An 11,002-nucleotide genomic window follows, 5' to 3' on the forward strand; every position below is an offset into this window, starting at 1 on the left:
CATACACTGCTATGTAACATTTTCCTGTCCCGCTGCTTTCAAGATTTGTTGCGGCTCTTTTGAAAAATATCCAAATGCTTGCAAGGCGGCATTTCCTCCGAATCCAGAAGGCTCCATTTCCACCTTATACTCCCTTTTCCAATGACCAACAGCCCCACACCTTAAACAGGACTCATAGAAGCGTCTCTTTCAGCGCTTCTATGGCTTTAAGCTTCTCTTCCCCTAGCCCCACTTTACAGGGAAAATCAGGGCCGCCGGTCACCATTTCAATAGTTAATATTCCAAAACCTCTACCGACGGTGTCCAGGTTGTTAAGGTCTTCACTCCGGGCTATAATACACGCCTTTCATTAACTGTTTTCCAAGGTAGTGATATCCACGTCCCGGAAAGTAGTCACGGTATCGGTACCTATTAATTGGTCACGGCATTTCATACTTTGTATTAGAACCAATATTATAGCATGAACAAACTGGAAAATACGGATGACCTAATGTCTTATTCCAGTGTTGCGCCTCAAATATCACTGTTAACACACAGTACCAAAATTATTCAGTTGTCTTCCTAAAACTTTTTATGCAACATGCAACCATTTCAAAAGATTTACAGTCCATATAAAGTCAATTAATTAATTAGGCCCTAATCTATCGATTTCAGATGACTGGGAATACAGATATGAACCTGTTAGTCCCAGATACCTTTAAAAAAAAGTCGGGGCGTGGATCAGAAAACCAGTCAGTATCTGGTGAGACCACCATTTGCCTCATGCAGCATGACACATCTCCTTCACATAGAGTTGATTGTGTCCTGTGGAATGTTGTCCCACTCCTATTCAATGGCTGTGCGAAGTTGCTGGATATTGGTGGGAACTGGAACACACTTTCGTATACATCGATCCAGAGCATCCCAAACATGCTCAATATGTTACATGTCTGGTGAGAATGCAGGTCATGGAAGAACTGGGACATGTTCAGCTTCCAGGAGTTGTGTACAGATCCATGCGACATGGGGCCGTGCATTATCATGCTGAAACATGAGGGGATGGAGGCGGATTAATGGCATGACAATGGGCCTCAGGATCTTGTCACGGTATCTCTATGCATTCAAATTTCAATTGATAAAAGGCAATTGTGTTCATTGTCCATAGCTTATGCCTGCCCATTCCATAACCCCACCGCCACCATGGGGCACTCTGTTCACAACATTGACATCAGTAAACCGTTCGCCCACACAACGCCATACACGCTGTCTGCCATCTGTCCGGTACATTTGAAACTGGGATTAATCTATGAAGAGCACACTTCTCCAGCTTGCCAGTGGCCCATTGAAGTTAAGCATTTACACGCTGAACTTGGTTACGACACCGAACTGCAGTCAGGTCAAGACTCTGGTGAGAACGACGACCAAGCAGATGAGCGTCCCAGAAAAGGTTTCTGACAGTTTGTGCAGAAATTATTCAGCACACCCACAGTTTCATCAGGGTGGCTGGTCTAAAACGATCCTGGAGGTGAAGAAAACGAATGTGGAGGTCCTGGGCTGGCGTTTACACACGGCGTGATTACACGTGGTCTGTGGTTGCAAGGCCGGTTGGACGTACTGCCAGATTCTCTAAAACAATGTTGGAGGTGGTTTATGGTAGAGAAATGAACATACAATTCTCTGGCAACAGCTCTGGTGGACATTCTTGCAGTCAGCATGCTAATTGTATGCTCTGTAAAAACTTGATACATCTGTGGCATTGTGTTGTGTGACAATTAGCCCAAACAGATATATTTGACTAAAACATAATAATTTCAAACCATGCCTACATTTGTATACAATCACATAGAGATCTCTATGTGTGGGAATACTTTGGAACAGATTTGCTGGTGTTTTTACAGTCTTTTATGTCCAACAAGTCCAGCACCCAGTGACACAGGAAAGCCAAGACAATCATCAAAGACCTCAGCCACCAGAGCCACAGCCTATTCACCCCACTAACATCTAAAAGGCAGAGACAGTACAGGTGCATCAAAGCTGGGACCGAGAGACTGATAAACAGCTTCTATATCCAGGCCATCAGGCTGTTAAACAGTCATCACCAGCCGGCCTCCACCCAGTACCCTGCCCTGAACCTTAGTCACGGTTACCTGCCGGCTCCCACCCGATAATCTACCCTGCGCCTTAGAGACTGTTGCCCTATGTACATTGTCATTGAACACTGGTCACTTTAATAATGTTTACATACTGTTTTACCCACTTTATATGTATAGTATATACTGTATTCTAGTCATGGCTCATCCTATATAACTACTTTTGTACACACATTTCCTGTTCATATACTGTCTATACACAAATTCCTAATATTGAGTTGCACCCCCACACCTTTTGCCCTCAGAATAGCCTCAATACGTCGGGGCATGGACTCTATGGTGTCGAAAGCGTTCCACAGGTATGCGAGCCCATGTTGATCCTAATACTTCCCACAGTTGTGTCAAGTTAGCTGGATGTCCTGTGGGTGGTGGACCATTCTTTATACACATGGGAAACTGCTGAGTGTGAAAAACCCAGCAGCGTTGCAGTTCTTGACACAAACCAGTGCGCCTGGTACCATACCCCGTTCAAAGGCACTTAAATCTTTTGTCTTGTCTTCTGAATGCCACAAAACGCAGAGCGCTGTCTACTTATCAGAAAGTTGTACACAAGCAACTTCATCCGGATCGGTCTACACATTTTAAAGTTTGAATGGGGTTTCTAGTGTGTGTGTGTGTGTGTGTGTGTGTGTATGTGTGGAGTAGACTCCTCTCAGAGATACTGCTGGCCCCTGTTCTACACAGCTGGCCAGAGAGAGAATGTGAAAAGGAGAAAGGAATGGGCAAAGGATGTAGGGCAAGGTTCAGGGCCAACATTCCTATGACTTGAACCAGGAGGAGAGGGATGTAGAGATGGATATAGGGGTGGGGGATGTAGGGGTGACGACTGACACTCCCTTCCGTAGAAATCCAAGAAAAGAAAGAGAGAGGAGGGAGGAGTGTCGCTATGCAGTCTTGACGTGTCACCTTCTTAAAAATGTGTGTCTGTATGTGTGGGAGTGCAACCTTTTGTCCCCCATTTCCTAATTCATAAAGTCTGAGTAGTCCCGAGGGGTCAGGGGCAGACATGAATGAACCAGATAACATCCTGTTGCTACATAGGCCTACACCCACACATAGTCACCACTTCCTGTTTGACTGATGACATCACCAACCCTAACTCATGGCACTGGGGTGATGGGGCAATGCTCAGAAGAAAGTGAAGTTTTCACAAATTTCCATAGACTCTAATCTAAGGTCAGTATTGCATTTCCCCCTCTGATGGTTAAGGTTAGTATCGGGGAAGGTAAAGCTGAACCTGGATGTTGGGTTAAATTAACTTCTACCAGGACTATGGTCAGAAGAATGGAGGGTGGTACGGTTTAGAAGAGGAAAGACAGAGGAATAAATTACATGAGGTAGTCCAGCTGTATCCTCTGACTGTCTCAACCCCCTCCCCCTAACCAGAGATAATGCCACATAGATATGAGCAAGAACTGTCTTGTTAAGTGATTGAGAGAAAATGCCTGTTTGTCAAATGAGCAGACAGCAGTCACCTGTTTCTGAATTGATGACGATAAACATTATCAGGATGAGGACAAGGATGTGCATTTGATCAAACATGCAGACATGCTTGATCAGACACATGTGATCGACCGGTATTGAACTTGTTTCTCTAGACCTTGTTAGCCCACTGAGCTTGAGAACCAACATGAGTCTTTAGATATCAGATTACTAATTTCACGAACCACCGCTACTATAATGACACACTCAGTATGCTTTATTTCTCGATGCATCGGTGTAGATCTGACATTTACATAAAAAAATATGCAAACTCCAAGAGCATTCTGTCGGGCCGTATCGCCGCCTGGTAAGGCAACTGCATCGACCACAACCACAGGGCTCTCCAGAGGGTGGCGCGTTCAGCCCAACGCATCACCGGGGGCACAATGCCTGCCTTCTAGGACATCTACAGCACCCGGTGTCACAGGAAGGCCAAGAAGATCATCAAAGACCTCAGCCACTCGAGCCACGGCCTGTTCACCCCGCTAACACCTAGAAGGCGGAGACAGTACAGGTGAATCAAAGCCGCGACCAGGAGACTGATAGAAGCTATTTATCTCCAGGCCATCAGGCCATCAGGCTGCTTAACAGTCATACCCTGCCCTGAACCTTTGACTAAATTACTAGCCGGCTACTACCCGGTACTCTACCTTGCACCTTAGAGACTGCTGCCCCCTTGTACATAGTCATTGAACACTGGAAACTGTTGAGCATGAAAAACTCAGCAGCGTTGCAGTTCTTTACACAAACCAGTGCGCCTGGCACCTACCCCGTTCAAAGGCACCTAAATCTTTTGTCTTGCCCATTCACCTTCTGAATGGCACACATACACAATCCATGTCTCAATTGTCTCAAGGCTTAAAAATCATTTTTCAACCTGTCTCCTCCCCTTCATCTACATTGATTGAAGTGGATTTAATGTGTGACATCAATCAGGGATCATAGCTTTCACCTGGATTCACCTGGTCAGTCTATATCACGGAAAGAGATGGTGCCCTCAATGTTTAGTATACTCAGTGTATACACTAGGTGGCCAGTTTATAAAGTACACCACCATGTTCATGAAAACGGTTCGCTCCTACAGATAGTGAGTCACGTGGCTGTAGTGTGCTATATAAAGAAGGCAGTTAGGCATCAAGTTACTCTTGGAATGAACGTTAGAATGAGGCAAAACGAGTGACCTAAGAGACTTTGAGTGTGTTGTATGATCCTCGGTGCCAGGCGCGCCGGTTCCAGTATCTAAAAAATGGCAGGCTCCTGGGCTTGTCGTGCACAAGTGTCTCGGGTTTACCAAGAATTACGTGACAAACAAAAAACATCCAGTCAGCGGCAGGCCTGTGGGCAGAAAAAGCTAATTGATGAGAGGTCGAAGGAGAATGGCGAGAATCGCGGAAGCTAACAGGCAGGCCACAAACAGGCAAATAATGGCACAGTACAATAGTGGTGTGCAGAACAGCTTCTCGGGAAAGCACAACTCGTTGGTCACCGGTTTCCACTGCTGTCAGCTAAAAACAAGAAGAAGCGGCTCCAGTGGGCATGCGATCACCAACGCTGGACGATTAAGGAGTGGAAGAGCGTCCCCTGGTTCAATGAATCCCGGTTCCTGTTGTGTCATGCTGATGGCAGAGTCAGGATTTGACATAAGCAGCATGAGTCTATGCCAACATCCTGCCTGGTGTAAATGTTGATGGTGTGTGTAATGTTGGTTGATCCTGCCTGGCGATGGTGTAATGGTGTGTGTAATGTTTTCCTGGCACACGTTAGGTCCCTTGATACTAATTGAACAATGTTTCCATGCCCCAAAGAATTCAGAACGTTCTGGAGGCAAAGGGGGTCCAACTAGATGGGTGTACCTAATAAACGGGCCACTGAATGGATTCAGAAAGTATTCACACCCCTTGACTATTTCCAAATGCTGTTGTGTTATAAAGTGGGATTAAAATGGATGTAATTGTCATTTTTTGTCAACGATCTACACAAAATACTCTGATGTCAAAGTGGAGGAAATTTTTTCAATAAAAAACTGTAGTAACCTGGTATACTTATCTTTACCAATATATGGCAGTATTGACTCAAGACGGGGGTTTGCTTTCCGCTATCCGTAGTCGTTTTCTGTGTCTGCCATATATAACCATGCTTGAAAAAAGCCTCTGGTAGCTTACGCCAGGTGCATAAGGGGATGTTATTCTAAGTTACAATTAAATACTAAAACCGTACTTACGTGTCCGGTGTCATCAATCTAAGAAGACTCTTAAGATACTACAAACACTAATATATAGTGCTTTCAGAAAGTACTCAGACCCCTTGACTTTTTACACATTTTGTTATGTTACAGCCTTATTCTAAAATTGATGAAATAAAAACATTTCCTCAGCAATCTACACATAATACCCCATAATGACAAAGCGAAAACAGGTTTAAAGACATTTTTGCAAATGTATTGAAACAAAACAGAATTAGCTTACTTACATAAGCATTCAGAACCTTTGCAATGAGACTCGAAATTGAGCTCAGGTGCATCCTGTTCCATTAATCATCCTTGAGATGTTTCTACAACTTGAATGGAGTCCACCTGTGTCAATTGATTGGACATAATTTGGAAAGGTGCACAACTGTCTATATAAGGTCCCACAGTTGACAGTGCATGTCAGAGCAAAAACCAAGCCATGAGGTCGAAGGAATTGTCCATAGAGCTCTGAGACAGGATTGTGTCGAGACACAGATCTGGGGAAGATTACCAATAAATGTCTGCAGCATTGAAGGTCCCCAAGAACACATTGGCCTCCATCATCCTTAAATGGAAGAAGTTTGAAACCACCAAGACTCTTCCTAGAGCTGGCTGCCCGGCCAAACTGAGCAATCGGGGAGAAGGGCCTTGGTCAGGGAGGTGACCAAGAACCCGATGGTCACTCTGACAGAGCTCAAGAGTTCCTCTGTGGAGATAAGAGAACCTTCCAGAAGGACAACCATCTCTGCAGCACTCCACCAATCAGGTCTTTATGGTAGACTGGCCAGACAGAAGCCACTCCTCAGTAAAAGGCACATGACAGCCCGCTTGGAGTTTGCTAAAAGACACCTAAAGACTCTCAGACCATGAGAAACAATATTCTCTGGTCTGATGAAACCAAGATTGAAATCTTTGGCCTGAATGCCAAGCGTCACGTCTGGAGGAAACCTGGCACCATTCCTACGGTAAAGCATGGTGGTGGCAGCATCATGCTGTGGGGATGTTTTTCAGCGGAAGTGACTTTGAGACTAGTAAGGATTAAGGGAAAGATGAACGGAGCAAAAGTACAGAGGGATCTTTGATGATAACCTGCTCCAGAGGGCTCAGGACCTCAGACTGGGGCGAAGGTTCACCTTCCAACATTACATGACCCTAATTACACAGCCAAGACAACGCAGGAGTGGCTTCGGGACAAGTCTCTGAATGTCCTTATGGCCCAGCCAGAGCCCGGACTTGAAACCGATTTAACATCAGAGCATGAGAGGATCTGCAGAGAAGAATGGGAGAAACTCCCCAAATACAGGTGTGCCAAGCTTGTAGTGTCATAACCAAGAAGACTTGTGGCTGTAATTGCTGCTAAAATTGCCTCAGGAAAAAGTATTTTTTCTTGAAGAATCTATGCGTAATGCCAGGTAAATTAATTCTAAAGAGGTAATTTTAATTTGTTTTCTGGCCAAACATTCCTTGCAAACTCAGAAAACCTTGGGGGGGTTTTAATCTCGTGAGACATGTTATGTTGTTTTATTATGAAATAGATTTACGTTTTAAGTCTTACTCTGAAATAGATTTATAGAATGGACGAAAGGGAGAAGGGGTCACGAGAAATTAGCATTGGGGTTACCAAACCTAAAATGAACTTTACATTTTTTTAGTTCATGAACATGAAGAGCAATGTGTTGCGGTGGATATGGAGAATCATGGGGAAAAGAGACCAGTGAAGGCGTCATTATCTCGCCACCGAGTCTAAAGGGTGGTACATGCCAAATAAGAGATACATAAACGATGGGCTGGATTAAAACAAACGTTTAATGATTGGAGTGAGGACAGTGGATTTACCGTTATCATGTTTGGTTTATAATTAATACTTTTGGATTGCTGATTAAGATGTAGCATAGTGAATGCTAACGAAATGTACACTTTCTTTTCCAGAAGAAGAGGGGGATTCATTATCTCTCTTTGGAATGTTTCCTGAGACTATGGTCTTGGGGAGAGCAGTTAGTGATATTAGGCCGTTTTATAAGTAGAAAAGTCCCCGGATTAGTCCGTAGAAGGGGCTCCCAGATAAGAAAGGCCTGTTCGTGTGTATGTTTTTGACCTATGGTTTACCACACACACACACACACACACACACACACACACACACACACACACACACACACACACACACACACACACACACACACACACACACACACACACACACACACACACACACACACACACACACACACACACACACACACACACACACACACACACACACACACACACACACACACACACACACACACACCAGCATGCACACACCACTCACCAGTTATGAATATTTGTTATTGGCGTTAATACCGTGGGATTTATTGTGTGGGGTCTTTTCAATTTGGTTTTAAACTGTTCACGTAGAATGATGGAAATGTTTGTAAATGGTTTCTGAAGAACAGTGAAAGAAAATACCTAATGGTGTTGAATGACCTGTGTCCTGAATTTCTGGTGATGCCTGATCAACCTCGCTAGAAATGATCGAGTCAGGTGGGATTTAATTATAATATGAAGGAGTGACATCAGTCTCTAGTCTATTTCACCATTACCTTACGGGATACCATTATTTCCTTATGGAGTTATCAAGAGTTCTAATTCTAAGTTGATTGGTTATTCTAATTTGTTTATTTTTTAGTTAACAGTGTCGTTTGTTTTTGAATCACGATGTGAATCATGTGTTCAAAGGGGAAATGGCCAGTTCCCTGGAGCCCTGGCCCTTTGGTAATAACACAAATGTATTTTGTTCAGTCTGCATATAGAAGGGAAAATATATGTTAATAAGGGTTGACAGTTACTCCAAATGGATTGTGATATGTGTATTGCTGATTTCCTTTTTGTTTCGATACAAATTTCACCAGATTGGGTCTGCTGGATTGTTGGGATTTCCCCGAGGGGTTGGAGTTTTAACTCCCTGATCTGGTAACTCTTCAGAGAGGTCGCCAGTAAAATAAGGGCGTATGAACTAATTTTGAAAATGGTTTCAACAGTATGTTGTTATGCTCTTTGACATGTCTTAGAGATAATGTTATTAAGAAAATTGGGAATGTAATAATTTATCATACAGTGAATGGACGATCTGGATATCCAGATTCAGAAGTGTCTTAAACTGTTGTTTTGCTCTGTCCTCTCTCAAGTAATGGCAAGGGTGGCGTCAGATGGTGTCTTAATTCATGGAAGGGATCATTTGACCACGAACAGTGTGTGAACCTCAAAACCCTCCCTAACCGGTTGAAGAAAGAGCGACAAAGGCGTTCAATACGACAGTGACTTTTAACACTCCTACATGTGACCTGAGTCCGAGCCATAAACCTGGGTACGTGCGGCAGGAGTGCGCCATGAATCCTGAGACCGTGAATGTGGAGTGAGCATAGAGAGAGAGATCACATTCAAACTTGTATAATACTGCTGGCGTACTGGTGTAAAAATAGACCAGACAGAATGATGGTGGTTGCTCAGGTGAGAGACTCGTGTACAGTACTTGGAAAAAACTTATTTATTTATAATTTATTTGAATATCAAATGTGACAGGCAAAAGTTACATGTGTGTCGTTGGGAAGATCAACTGTAACGCTATCTGAAGAAGAACCAATGAAGACACGCTAGAAGGATAAGTGCCGGGAGAAGAGGGAGGTGGTCAACCGTGCCCGTAATTGTTTAGTTGGGGTGTCAGGTTTATTTAGGAGGAATGCACACTGAGAAATTCATAGTCATTTATACTAAGAATGCATTGAGATACCGATCTTTCATTACCATGCCACTCGCAACAGGAAAACATGGACAAATGGGGGCTGTAAATGAGAAGAGTTATTACCGGTATAATATGGTCCCATTTGTAAATGTACATTGAAACCGTGATGATGTGTGCTAGGTAGAGGGGCTTGAATTCGAGTGATAGACTCAAAGTAAAGCACTAAGGACTGTCATTATAAATTTGGGTTGGATAATTTATCAAATGTTTTAATTATGATTTGGATACAGTGAGAGAAAGCACTGCTCTCAAACTGTGAGGGGTGGGTGAACTGCTCAACTGAGGGACCTTACAGATAATTGTATGTGTGGTGTACAGAGATGAGGTAGTCATTCAAAAATCATGTTAAACAATATTATTGCACACAGAGTGAGTCTATGCACACAGAGTCTATGAATAGTTTTTGACATTTCAGGTTTTCATTTTGAATTAATTCAGAAAAACATATAATCCTGAATGAATTGTGACTTATGATGAGTGAGAAAGTTAGAGGCATAAATATTATACCCCCCAAAAACGCCAACCACCTGCTCCACCTCGCAGTGGAACAGCCGGTATTTGTTGTGTCATTTACACCCACCGACAACTTCTCACCTGAATGCATGACTTTTTTGTTTTAAGGTGTTGGGCAGAGTCTGAAATCGGGGTTGGGAGTTACCCTTTAAAGTAACAACTCATCTGCAAAATATCAGACAATATATGGCTCTGGGGCAACTCATCCCAGATTCTCATTATGATACCCAGGGGGGTGGAGTAGGCCTACCACTGCATGGAGTAGGCCTACCACTCCTAAGTAGGCCTACCACTGCATGTATCAGAGCGTCTCTTCAAGGTGAGAATACTACAGAGGAAATCATTGGTAGATTCGCAATTGTTTTTTCTCAACTCCTCCATCCTCCTTCGGAAAAAGTTCAAAGGTAATCGAGGAGAGGGAGCGAGGAGAGGAAATATAAGAGGAAATCCTTCACTAGCGGGTCATCATGCAAATGACATTTACAGGGGTGGAATCCCAAAATAAATGTGTAAAGTAGTAAACAAATGTAGCTAGTTGTGCTAGACATTTTATAGATAAAAACTATATGCTACTTATTTTAAATATATGGATGCTTTTCTCCTCGGACAAAACAGGAGCTGATTCAAAGGGTGTGGCAGATTTCAAAACTCTTCCACGAAGGACTCTCTTGTGCTTCCTCGGCAGGAAGAGGCAAGGAGGACACTCCTCCATTCACCTTTTAGCCAATTGACACCCTCCTAGACCACTCATTGGTTTCCCAGTCATGAAGTAAAGGAGGACGGAGTCGTTGACAGAGGATGAACTTTTGCCCAATTGAGAATCTCCCATGTCAAAACAATACCAAAATATTCAATACACCTTTCTAC

Source organism: Salvelinus alpinus, chromosome 32, assembly GCF_045679555.1.
Source record: "Salvelinus alpinus chromosome 32, SLU_Salpinus.1, whole genome shotgun sequence".
Lineage (NCBI taxonomy): Eukaryota > Metazoa > Chordata > Actinopteri > Salmoniformes > Salmonidae > Salvelinus > Salvelinus alpinus.